The sequence below is a fragment of the Macaca nemestrina genome, chromosome 3 (genome assembly GCF_043159975.1).
Source record: "Macaca nemestrina isolate mMacNem1 chromosome 3, mMacNem.hap1, whole genome shotgun sequence".
Taxonomy (NCBI): Eukaryota; Metazoa; Chordata; class Mammalia; order Primates; family Cercopithecidae; genus Macaca; species Macaca nemestrina.
The window spans coordinates 155,541,745-155,552,988 of record NC_092127.1 but is presented as its reverse complement, the minus strand read 5'-3'; the positions used below and the strand labels follow the sequence as shown (position 1 = coordinate 155,552,988).

The 11,244-nt window shown below is 41.3% G+C and overlaps 2 long non-coding RNA genes across 8 annotated transcripts in view; one reads left to right on the top strand and one right to left on the bottom strand.

The window, feature by feature from the left end:
- The window catches only part of LOC105487709 (uncharacterized), a 5,437-nt gene extending 2,927 nt beyond the window's left edge, over nucleotides 1-2,510 (top strand). For both annotated transcript variants that reach the window (XR_011621322.1, XR_011621321.1), the window contains exon 3: nucleotides 2,294-2,510. This is a non-coding gene — a long non-coding RNA (uncharacterized lncRNA). The remainder of the gene's footprint in view (nucleotides 1-2,293) is intronic.
- Nucleotides 1-11,244, bottom strand: part of LOC105487710 (uncharacterized) — a 58,932-nt gene that overhangs the window by 13,075 nt on the left and 34,613 nt on the right. For 3 of the 6 annotated variants that reach the window (XR_011621331.1, XR_011621328.1, XR_011621330.1), the window contains 2 exons: nucleotides 6,498-6,638; nucleotides 4,157-4,270 (listed from right to left, as the gene is read on the bottom strand). This is a non-coding gene — a long non-coding RNA (uncharacterized lncRNA). Of the gene's footprint in view, nucleotides 1-3,754; nucleotides 4,271-6,497; nucleotides 6,639-11,244 lie in introns of all 6 variants that reach the window. The other 3 variants (XR_011621329.1, XR_011621333.1, XR_011621332.1) reach the window with 3 other exon arrangements.

Here is an 11,244-nt window from a genome sequence, read left to right as displayed (position 1 = left end):
CTAGACATTCACATTTAGATTGATTACTCTGTTATACTGTTATGAAGTACAAAAAATTTGCCACGCATTCTCCGCCTCAGAAGCACACATCTGTGTTCAATAGCAATCACTATCAAGGAAGTTTCATTTGAGAGTTGCCTGGCATGCTGATTGATTCTTTTTTCTTTTTTCTTTCTTTTTTCTTTCTTTCTTTTTTTTTTTTTTTTTTTTTGAGATGGAGTCTCTCTCTTTCGCCCAGGCTGGACTGCAGTGGCGTGATCTCAACTCACTGCAACCTCCACCTCCAGGGTTCAAGTGCTCTCCTGCCTCAGCCTCCCGAGTAGCTGGGATTTCAGGCACTCACCACCATGCCCAGGGAATGTTTGTATTTTCAGTAGAGACGGGTTTCACCATGTTGGCCAAGCTGGTCTCAAACTCCTGGCCTCAGGTGATCTGCCTGCCTCGGCCTCCCAAACTGTTGGGATTACAGGCATGAGCCACTGAGCCTGGCCAATGCTGATTGATTCTGCTCTACTTCCACAAAGACATGATGCAGTCAACCAGTATACTAGTTTTTTTGTTTGTTTGTTTGTTTTTTCTTTTTTGTATCCAGTTTAGGGGGATTATTCATGCTGCATATTTCCCCCATGTCTGGAAAAGTGAGCCAATACCTGCATCTCTATTCATTCTCTTCAGTTTGGCCCCTTCTCAGGCACCTTGTCCCCTAAACCCCTTACATTTTCCTGGCCATCCACCTCTTTGACCATCTTCCATTTTTTAAAGTCTTGTTTTTCTGTGATTGGTGCCTCCCTTCTTGGGGCTGATAGTGTTCACTTGTGAAAGCAGAAAGGGCGCTGTGTTTGGAGTTGGGGGAACTGACTTTGAGTTCCAGATTCAGGCATAGTCACTGTGGCTAGAGTGGAAGAGGAAGAAATCTCCCATAGGACATTCTGATTTCATTAGACTGCTTTGGGGTCTGAGACTCAGTACTTTTTAAAACTCGCTGGGGCATTCTTATGAGCAGTGAAGGTTAGGAGCCTCTGTTCTATACTGATGCATTGAAGGAGCTCTTGGGGTCAGGGGCAAAATGAGGCCAGGACCAGAAGAGTGGGAATGTACACTGGAAAAGGGAAAACATGCATGAGCTCCAGTCCAGGCTCTAATATTCCAGCTTTGTGACTTTGGACCAGTCACATTATTTCTCTTGGGCTGCAGTTTTTTAAAACCTGGCAATGTGGAGATGACAATCTCTCTAGCACATGGGATTGGCATGAGTGTCAAACTAATACTACTACTACTAATAATAACTGCCATTCATTGCATTCTTATTCTGATTCTCAGGCACCCTCCAAGTGCTTTATGTGAATTATCTCATTTAACCCTTGCAAAATTCCATCTAAGGACGATCTTATGAGGAGACAGTGTGTTGATAAGTCCTTTGTAATTGGTAAAACCTTGTGAATATATGATATCATGCTCCACATACTTTTGCAAAACTCCCTTACATATATATTGCCCAAGGATATATAAATGAAAAGTAGAGACAATAAGATTTATGACTGACTCTTTTAACACCCAGGTCATTGATCTTTCTGCTGTACTCCACTGGTTCCTGGATAATTGCAGATTGTGTAATAGTATGTTTGAACCCCACTGTTCCTTAGTTCCTTGCTAGGAAAAATCTAATCCACCAAATCAGCTTCACCAAGATGCAAAGAAGGTTCAGAGTTTAAAATGTCTGATTTTATTCTATCATGAAGTAGGGTTTCTGTATTCTGGCAGTGGGATGCATCTATTCTAAGGCTAAATGTCATTTCTTGGCATATGAAACAGTCATTTATTTATTTGGATGTGAAGTCCTTTAGATTTGCCAAGATATGGACCAGTAGTCCTGAACTTGGGGATGCATTTCTTAACTGAGAAACTCATAGTTCTGCTATTACAGGTACTGCTGCTTTTGCCATATTTTAGAGGAGGCAGGAATTATAAAATGCCCTTTGATGAACATCTATGTAATTGAAGACTTAATAGTCCCTCTGATTGTTACTAGTTCTCTTGCATTTAAATCCTGTACTGTACAGTGAATTTAGCCTTGGTCCAGTTCACTTCATAGAGTGCCCCCAGGCCCCTCATTTATCTAGGTGGCCCTGAAACTGGATTGTAGATTAGTACTACCTTTTGCTTTATTCTGTCTCTCGACTGTCCATCTACCAGAAGGCAGGAACAAGGACTGGTTCTGCTATGTCATTGTATCTCTGTAAAAGTTTTATTGAAACTGAAACTAATTTAAAATGCTTTTTTTTTTTAATTACAGATTTTATTTTTTCTGGGTGTTTCCCTCCTTGGTTTCAATGAGTGGACTGCCCCCTGGTGGACAAGAACTGTCAGCTCACATGAAAGCATGCTTTTGTTACTTCAGGCCACAGTCTGAATTATTTTTCTTCAGTTAATATGAATTATATTCCAGGAACAATAAGAATTGAATTCATAATATGTCAAATTCAATAAAAAACAGAACTCTAATATTCCTCCAGATATTCTTGGAATACCCTCAATTATGAGGACAGGGTCATAATCTTTGTACAGTAAATTTCCATTTTTCTGGAATGGCTGGGAATTCTAATTTGTAGGTTATCTCACAGTCACTGATATAACTTACATAGGCTAATCGTTTGCAAAGAATTAGTACACAGTGTGTAATGGAATACATGGACTGCTGAATGTCAGTTTCAGTAGTACTTGAAAATAATAGTGAATACTTACATAATACTAAGTGCATCAGGTACTTAAGTTCATTTAATTCGCCCTTTTCTATGAGATAGGCATGGTTACTATTGCTCTTGTGAAGATGAGGAAGCTGAGAACTGTCACACAGCTAGAAAATGGTAGAGCTGGAATTTAAACCCAGGTAATAAGTTTCCAGAGAGCATGCACTTCAACCCTATGATAAATGGCCTTGCTTATGAGTTACAGAACATTTCAGGATGCCACAGGATCTCTCTTCTGAGCACTGCTGTTCACCAATGTAGAAGTTGTAGGGCATTAGAATTAACCCTATGGCAGACCCAACCCCTTTCCCTTTCCACAACTTCCACTACCCTCATCACTGTGACACCTATCAGAGCATTGTATGTATTAGGGGTGCAGTAAATATCTCTTATCTATGAACTTGCATCATTCAAAGCCTTTTTTCCAGAAAATCTCAGCTCTCAGTTTATTTTTATTCATTTCTTTCTCACAAAATCATGGTGGATCCTACACAACCAAAATATGATTATTTAATTGTTTCATTCAGGATAACATATAAGATTCTTCACACATGCTAGACTCATATGTGGCATATCCAGACCAAAGCAAGCTTTACCCAGCTCAGTAAAGAAGACTACGTATCTGGTTTCATTCTTTTGAGAAAAAGTTTCTTTTTCATGCCAGGTGAACCACATCTACATTTATGCATGTAACATGTTAAAGGATTTCTTTGACACTGGACTTAATGCAGGTCACTGCTGTGGTTTGGATATGGTCTGTCCCTACAAAGACTCATGTGGAAATTTGATCCTCAATTTCCCAGTGTTGGGAGGTGGGGCCTAGTGGGAGGTATTTAGGTCATAGGGACAGATATCTCATACATAGATTAATACTCTCCCTTGAGGAGGTGAGTGAGTTCTTCAGGAAATGGATTAGTTTCCCCAACAGTGGATTGTTAAAAAGTGTATGGCTCCCTCTGTTTCTCTCTCTTGCTTCCTCTCTTGCCATGCAGTCTCTGCACACATACCTGCTCCCCTTCCACTTGCCACCATGAGTTGAAGCAGCTTGAGACCCTCACCAGATGCAACTGCCCAGTTTTGAACTTTCCAGCCACAAGAATAATGAACCAAATAAACCTCTTTTCTTTATAAATTACTCATCCTCGGGTATCCTGTTAAAGCAACACGAAACAGACTAAGACAGGCACAAAAAGTTTTACTGAAAACTGAACTCATAATCTAAGATGAGACCTTTACCACAAACTTGAATACCCTGTGGGTTTACCCTCTCAAAGGTGGCCGGGAAGCATGCCTAGCCCTGAAGTGCTCCTTTTCTGGGTGATCCATGCTGTCCTGGGTGATCCATAGGTGTCCCTTGCAGTTGGGATACTTGCTTCTAGTTTCAAGTCCTTTTGGACTTGCTTACTCACCCAGAGTCTGGCTTGCTGGCGCTACAGCTTTCTGACTCTCCCATCTGACTGCCAAGATTAATTCATCATCTTTGCAAGAGTCAAAAACTTCCTTTTGATAGGAAGAGCCACTTCCTATTTGGAGAAACAAAATCAGATGTCCTGTTACACAGAAACATGGACTGTTGACATTCGTCATGTCACTTTGTTTAATCACTATGGCTGACACTGTGTGGGTTTCTGTGGCACAGTGGTCAGCACACAATAAGTAGTATACATGGTGTTGGCTGTTGAATGTACCTGGGAATACACCACGAGCCAATTTTGTTTCTATACAACCATTTTCCTGTGAATCAATGCAGTTCTTGGAGACTGCTTCAGGATGCTACATACAAGCACACACTGCGCAATGTTTTTGAAGATATGAGGAGGAGGAAGCCGTGCCAGTGGCTCAAGAAGAATAACATGGTTTTAAAATACAGCCTAATGTGTCTAGTAACACAGGTGTGCTACTTTGTCTTAAAATTAAATATTAACATGGCCAGAAATCTTCCTGTTTATTCCTGCTTCTAATAAAGCCAACTTTATGTGGTGTTTGGTTGGTTTTAATAAATCTAGAACACAAAAAGAAAAACACTTCATCTGACAATACAACTTTAAAGCATTCCACTTTAGATACCTACAAAACGAGATTCTCGTAATTATCAAGCCTCAACTATCAACATAATTAATATGGGCTTTAATTAAGTTTCTTTTTTTTTTCCACTAAAAAAAGAAAAAGAAAACTTACCATCTGCTTTCACCCAGAAACACATGCATGGTTGAAATCAGACCGTCTGGGTGTTTTGGACACAAAAGAAACCTTTGACCACTTGGATTTGAGCATATGAGTGTCAAGAACCCCCAGAACAGAGCCAATCCAAACGCGCTACAGTGTTTCCATTCAGAGGCCATCAATGTGCCTCTTTAACGGTTTTTCAGAATCCCAGGAAATTGTGATTACATGGCATTAGCTTTTCATTTTCTGAAGAATGGATGAAAAGCATGAAAGTCCTCTTAACAATGTGAAGAAAAGTATTTTTGCTTCTGGTATACTTCTGCTGTTTTCTGATAAACACTACACAGAAAATGCCTTTAAGATACCACACAATTATACATACAATTGTAGCTCAGTGGTGCCCGTGCTAGAGAGACTACAACCTTATCCAGGGAGAAAAAGACCCCCAAATGGCAATTGTTCTCACTGAACAGTCACTTAGTCAAGGATGGTATTCATTCTAGCAATATCATGAATTTATTTTCCTTTCTTTGTGAGATGCTCTTATGTTACCATGGAAGTAATCTTAATTCAGCATTTTTTTTGGCAAGGTGGGGGTGAGCGGGGGTCAGCGGGGGTGATATTTCCAAGTAAATAACTGTAGGTTTTGTAAGTTTTGACTGGAAATTTACTTCATCTAGCTGATTCTGTATTTGCTGTATTGAGGAAGAAAGTACTTAATAGTCCATTGCGTGTACAAATTGTGAAAATAACGTTGGTCTGGTTATATTTACATGTGGACCAACAGTATTTACCGAATGTCAATAAAAAGCACAAAGAGAGGACCACATTGTCAGTGAATTGAAGAATATTTATGTGAACCCTAAGATTCCCGCAAGATTCAGGTAAGAAACCAAAGTAGAAATCATGGAATATTTTATGGCAAGATAAGGATTGAGGCTATCACCACTCACACCATTATCCATTACCTGTATTGCGAGCTCATCAAATGATATTTAAGTCTCAGCAGAGACCTCAAAGGCTCTAAGCGTGTGCTTTTTGAATTTTAATGGTGCAAGAATTGCTTGGATAGGTGTTTATAAAAGATTCAGATTCTCAGATTTCCCTCAGAGATCGTTTTATTATATCTGGAGTGGGGCCCAGAAACCAGCATCTGAAAAAATATACCAGATGATTCTGCAGCAGTGGTCTGTGTCACTCTGTCACCCAGCCTGGAGTGTAGTGGCATGCCCACAGCTCACTGCAGCCTTGACCTCCTAGGCTCAAGTGATCCTCCCACCTCAGCCTCCCAAGTAGCTGGGACTACAGGCATGCACCACCATGCCCAGCTAATTTTTGTACTTTTTATAGAGATGGGTTTTCACCACATTGCCTAGACTGGTCTTAATCTCCTGGGCTCAAGCGATCTGCCTGCCTCGGCCTCCCAAAGTGCTGGGATTACAGGTGTAAGTCACTGTTCCCAGCCTGTGGTTGACTCTTAAAGAAATTTCTTTTAAAGTACAGCTATCAACTAAAAATGAAAAAAAAAATACATTTAAAAAAGAAATATAACTTAGCCCTTTTTAATCCACTTGAAATACCCACCTAACCTTCAGATTGTCCCCGTCTGTTGAAGTACTTGTACTCATCTTTTTAAGATTAATTCATCCCCAGGTTTGGATAAATACACATCTTTCCTGTCTCCATAGTAATATAGTTATAAATGACCACTCCAATGTCACCTAGCTGGAGGAGCAAAGGAAATGCATTGTGATAAAACCCTACCACAGCCATACATATCTTGAAACAACTCAAGTTAGAATGGACTGTCGTTGACCTTGATATCTGCTTATTTTGCAATGATGGGGAAAATGATATGTGCTTTTTTTCTCCCCTCTTCACTCATTTTGCATATCCTGGCTTCTCAAAGTGTGGTCTGTGGACCAGTAGCATCAGTATCACCTGAGAGTTTCTTTGAAACTCTGTTTCAAAGTTTCTGTAAGTTTCTTTGAAACTTACAGAATATAAGGCCCTGCCCAGACCTACTGAATTACAATCTGCCTGTGAACAAGATCCCTTGTGATCCCTGTGTATATGAAAGATGGAGGTGGTGAACAACAGCCATTTTTAGAAAGGAATAAATGGGAGAGTATAGGTTTCCTTACAGCAAAGTTAAACATGCTGTATGTAACATCAAAATGAACAAGTTCTATGGACTAAGGTAGACACTTTTTTTCCTTCTAAGATCATGTATTTGACATTACTACAAATGATCATTCTGGGCTCTATCCCCAACTTTTGCCCCTGAACCTGGGATAGCCTTATGACTTGGGCTATCTCAGGATTCTTATTGCCATGACGGTATTTCACCATGGTTCACTGCTGTACCTCTCCCAATTCCCCTCTTACCTCCCTCCCTCCAGACACAAAGTCTTACTCCAACAGACTTGATGAGTCTCTCCTATAAGCAAGGCCCTGGGAGAGGGGCTGGAAAGAGACAGATGCAAAAGAGGACCAAGAAGGACTCTGCCTGCTAGAAGAATGTGACAATAAGAACAAAGATGGGGGCCAGGGACGGTGGCTCACGCCTATAATCCCAGCACTTTGGGAGGCCAACTTGGAAGGATCACTTGAGGTCAGGAGTTTGAGACCAGCCTGGGCAACATAGCAAGACCTCATCTCTATAAAAATGTTTTTTAAAAAAATTATTATCCAGGCATGAAGGCACACACCAGTAGTCCCAGCTACTTGGGAGGTTGAGCCTTGAGCCCCGGAGTTCGAGGCTACAGTGAGCCATGATCATGCCACTGTTCTCCAGCCTGAGTTAAGAGTAAGATCCTGTCTCTAAAAAACTTGAGCCAAGATGGGACTTGAGAGGTGCCAGGGCCCATTGTTAGCACCTTACAAGTATTAACACAGTCCGTCTTCACAATAACTCTGTGGCATATGTAAAGGCACTAGCTGAACACCACACAACTGGAAAGGCCACCCAACTGGGAAGGGGCAGAGGGCTGGCTGCAAAGGCTGTTTCTGGATCACCATATAGGAAAAAGGGAGCAAGCTAGATGGTGACTGCTAGGGGAAGAGGAGCACATGAAGCTCCCAAAAAACCCCCATCTCACAGTGTGTTAGTCTTCATATCAAGGGTGAAGCAAACACAGTTTCCAGCTTCCAAGTTCCACCTCTGCCTTGACTCCTGCACTCATTTCTCTTCAAAGGAACTACTGCCATTTCCACTGAGATTGGGTGTGTATAGAAACCACAGCAAGCGTGGAGAGCCAAGAGATAGTGCCCGTGAGGGAACTGGGCCAAAATTAATCTACTTTGCAAATTAATTTCTAGACTTCCTGAAGGAAGTGGCATTCATCAAGCCATGCAGGTCATGCAGCTGGCTAAGGGGCAGAAGGCCCTCCAGGCAGTGGGCACAGTGCCACTCAAGGCATAGGACTGGACAATGCTAAGGCATACATAAAGTTGTGTTCAGCTGCTTGGAGGGGCAAGTGAGACAGAGCATAGGAAGAGTGGTAACCCTCTCAGAGGTGACTTGTTTTGCTGTGTTATACAATAAAGACAGCAAAAGTCTTAGGTTCATTTCTAATTCACATGCTTGTTGATCAAGGCATGGTAACTCAACTTATAGTTTAGCCAGTAAGGGACATATTTACCATTGTATTGGAATCGCCTTCACTGGTCGGAGGCACCTCCTACTTTGGAGCCTACCCTGGAATCTGAAAATGTCAGTTACCCACTCTCCCAGCTTCCCTTGCAGCTGGGACCAGAGATGCATCAGCATCACTGTCCGATGAGAGTCCATGTAGAAGACAGCGGCAGCAGAGGTGGCAGATACATACAACTTGAAGAGCTGTCAGTGGCTGTGGTTTTAGTGCAAGTGTCCCCTGTTCTGTGTGAGTGGTGGGGGTTGTTCAAATTGTGTATCTGGACCCACTACAATAGCAGTGCTGGCTTCACAGGGCCAGTTTCAGAGCATGATCTGGGGCACACGCGTGCACACGTGTACAGGTGCCTTCTGGCTGTATAGTCTCTAAGACTTCTTCTCCAGAAGAACCGTTCAATATTCTTTAATAAATTTCTTTTCTCTTTAAAACAGCCAGATTTGCTATATCTTGCTTGTAACTGAGAATCATGACTGATACTTTCAGTATGTTGGAGAATAAAGTGCATGCCCACAAGGACTTCAGAACTTAGCCCTTCCTTTTGTATACAGACTAGATGATCTTGCACAAGTAATTTTAATTTTTTTTTTTTTTGACAGAGTCTCACTCTGTTGCCCAGGCTGGAGTGCAGTGGCGCAATCTCAGTTCACTGTAACCTCCGCCTCCTGAGTTCAAGCGATTCTCCTGCCTCAACCTCTGGTGTAGCTGGGATTACAGACATGCGCCATCACGCCCAGCTAATTTTTGTATTTTTTAGTAAAGACGGGGTTTCACCATGTTGGCCAGGCTGGTCTCGAACTCCTGACCTCAAGTGATCCGCCCGCCTTGGCCTTCCAAAGTGCTAGGATTACAGGCGTGAGCCACCACACCCTGCATAATTTTTTTTTTTTAATGTTGGTGTTGTCTTGATTTTCTAAATCATTTGATGATAATTTTGGACCTTATTCTCTAGATTGTGTGGAGCTAGGACTGAAAGTGTGGGAACCTGTAGAAGAGCTGCAATAAGAAACATAAGGAAGATGAGGAGACCCTTGTATGAAATGACCCAAATCCAAGGTGTTTTCTCCCATGGGCCTTTCATGGAATGGTAAGAGGTAGAATAAAGGCCCAAAATATTTTGTTCTGTTACAAAAACACTGATTGCTAAACTCATATTCATTCAGGACTTTTTGGGGCTCCAAAATTTATCTACTCAAGATTAGCAGAATTGTATGGAGTGATGCGAACAGGGAGGTCCCAAACCAAAAGCAGCTGATTACATTTGTTATAGGTAAAACGAACTTCAGTGTGACAAAAAAGAATGCTCAAGAACACTGATAATTGTTTTCCTTTAAGCTACGTTGCCAGCTAAACTGTACCAGCAGTATGTACCACCGTATTATTGCCATAATGATCCCAGAAGAGATAGACTTTACAATATGGTCCCACCAAGCCCGGTGGCTCACGCATCTTGAGAGGCCAAGACAGGTGGACCACTTGAGCCCAGGAGTTCAAGACCAGCCTGGGCAACACAGTGAGACTCTGTCTCTAGAAAAAATTCAAAAATTAGCCAGGCATGGTGCTGCAAACCTGTGATCCCAGCTACTCAGGAGGCTGATTCGGGAGGATCACTTGAGCCCAGAAGGTTGAGGCTGCAGTGAGCCATGATAGTGCCTCTGCACTCTCTCCAACCTGGGCAATGGAGTGAGACCACGTCTCAATAAAATAAAATAAAATATCGTCCTAAATTTATAAATTTGAGAAATCATCAAATTCATTCTATGAGGAAAATCATTATTTCAATGGAAATATTAAGTATTCAAACAACTTGACAGAACATACTGTAGAACAAGATTTATTTTTTTGTGTCCTCTACTATAATGTAAGCTCTGAATACTAGGATCTTTTCTTGTATATTTCCATGCTGTGCTCCCAGCACATGGTAGGTGCTAAATCAAACTTGTCTCGAGAGAGGCGTTCATAACTCCCTTAGAATTTGTGAAGAAAAGTGTATTATATGTGGTTTTTTTTCCTGACCATATCTTTGCAGCACACTTCTATCAATGAGTATTTTTAGGTGGCAAAACAGGTTACTGTTTAGTCTCTATTCTCTTTCATTCCTACATAAATGAGTGCTAACTAACAAGTCTACCTCCGTTAGGTCTTGCTTATTCTACACATTACTTCTGCTTTTAGGACTTTCTGTTTTCGGCATTGAACAGAGGTTAGACATGAAAGAACTTGACTTGGACATTTTTGGATTTCTCCACATAAGTCAGTATAGAGTATGTTTTATTTGATGATGTGACAAGATGTAAAGAAGTGTTTTAAATCTGGAAAACAGTTTTAGTAAAGTATAAGGTTTTAGAAACCTCTATAAATCTCTAATATTCTCCCTCTATTTTAAGCAGTTGAAGAACTCTTGAAAGATAGCTCTCAGACTTTTCAGAGAGAGTTTCTTTCTTTTTCCTTTTTTTTTTTTTTTTTTTTTTGAGAGAGGGTGTTGCTCAGTTGCCCAGGCTGAAATGAAGTGGTACAATCACAGTTTACTGCAGCCTCAATGACCTCCTGGACTCAGGCAATCCTCCCATCTCAGCCTCCAGAGTAGCCTCCAGAGTACAGTCATGAGCCACCATACCTGGCTAATTTTTTTTGTATTTTTTTTAGAAATGAGGTTTTGCCATGTTGCCCAGGCTAGT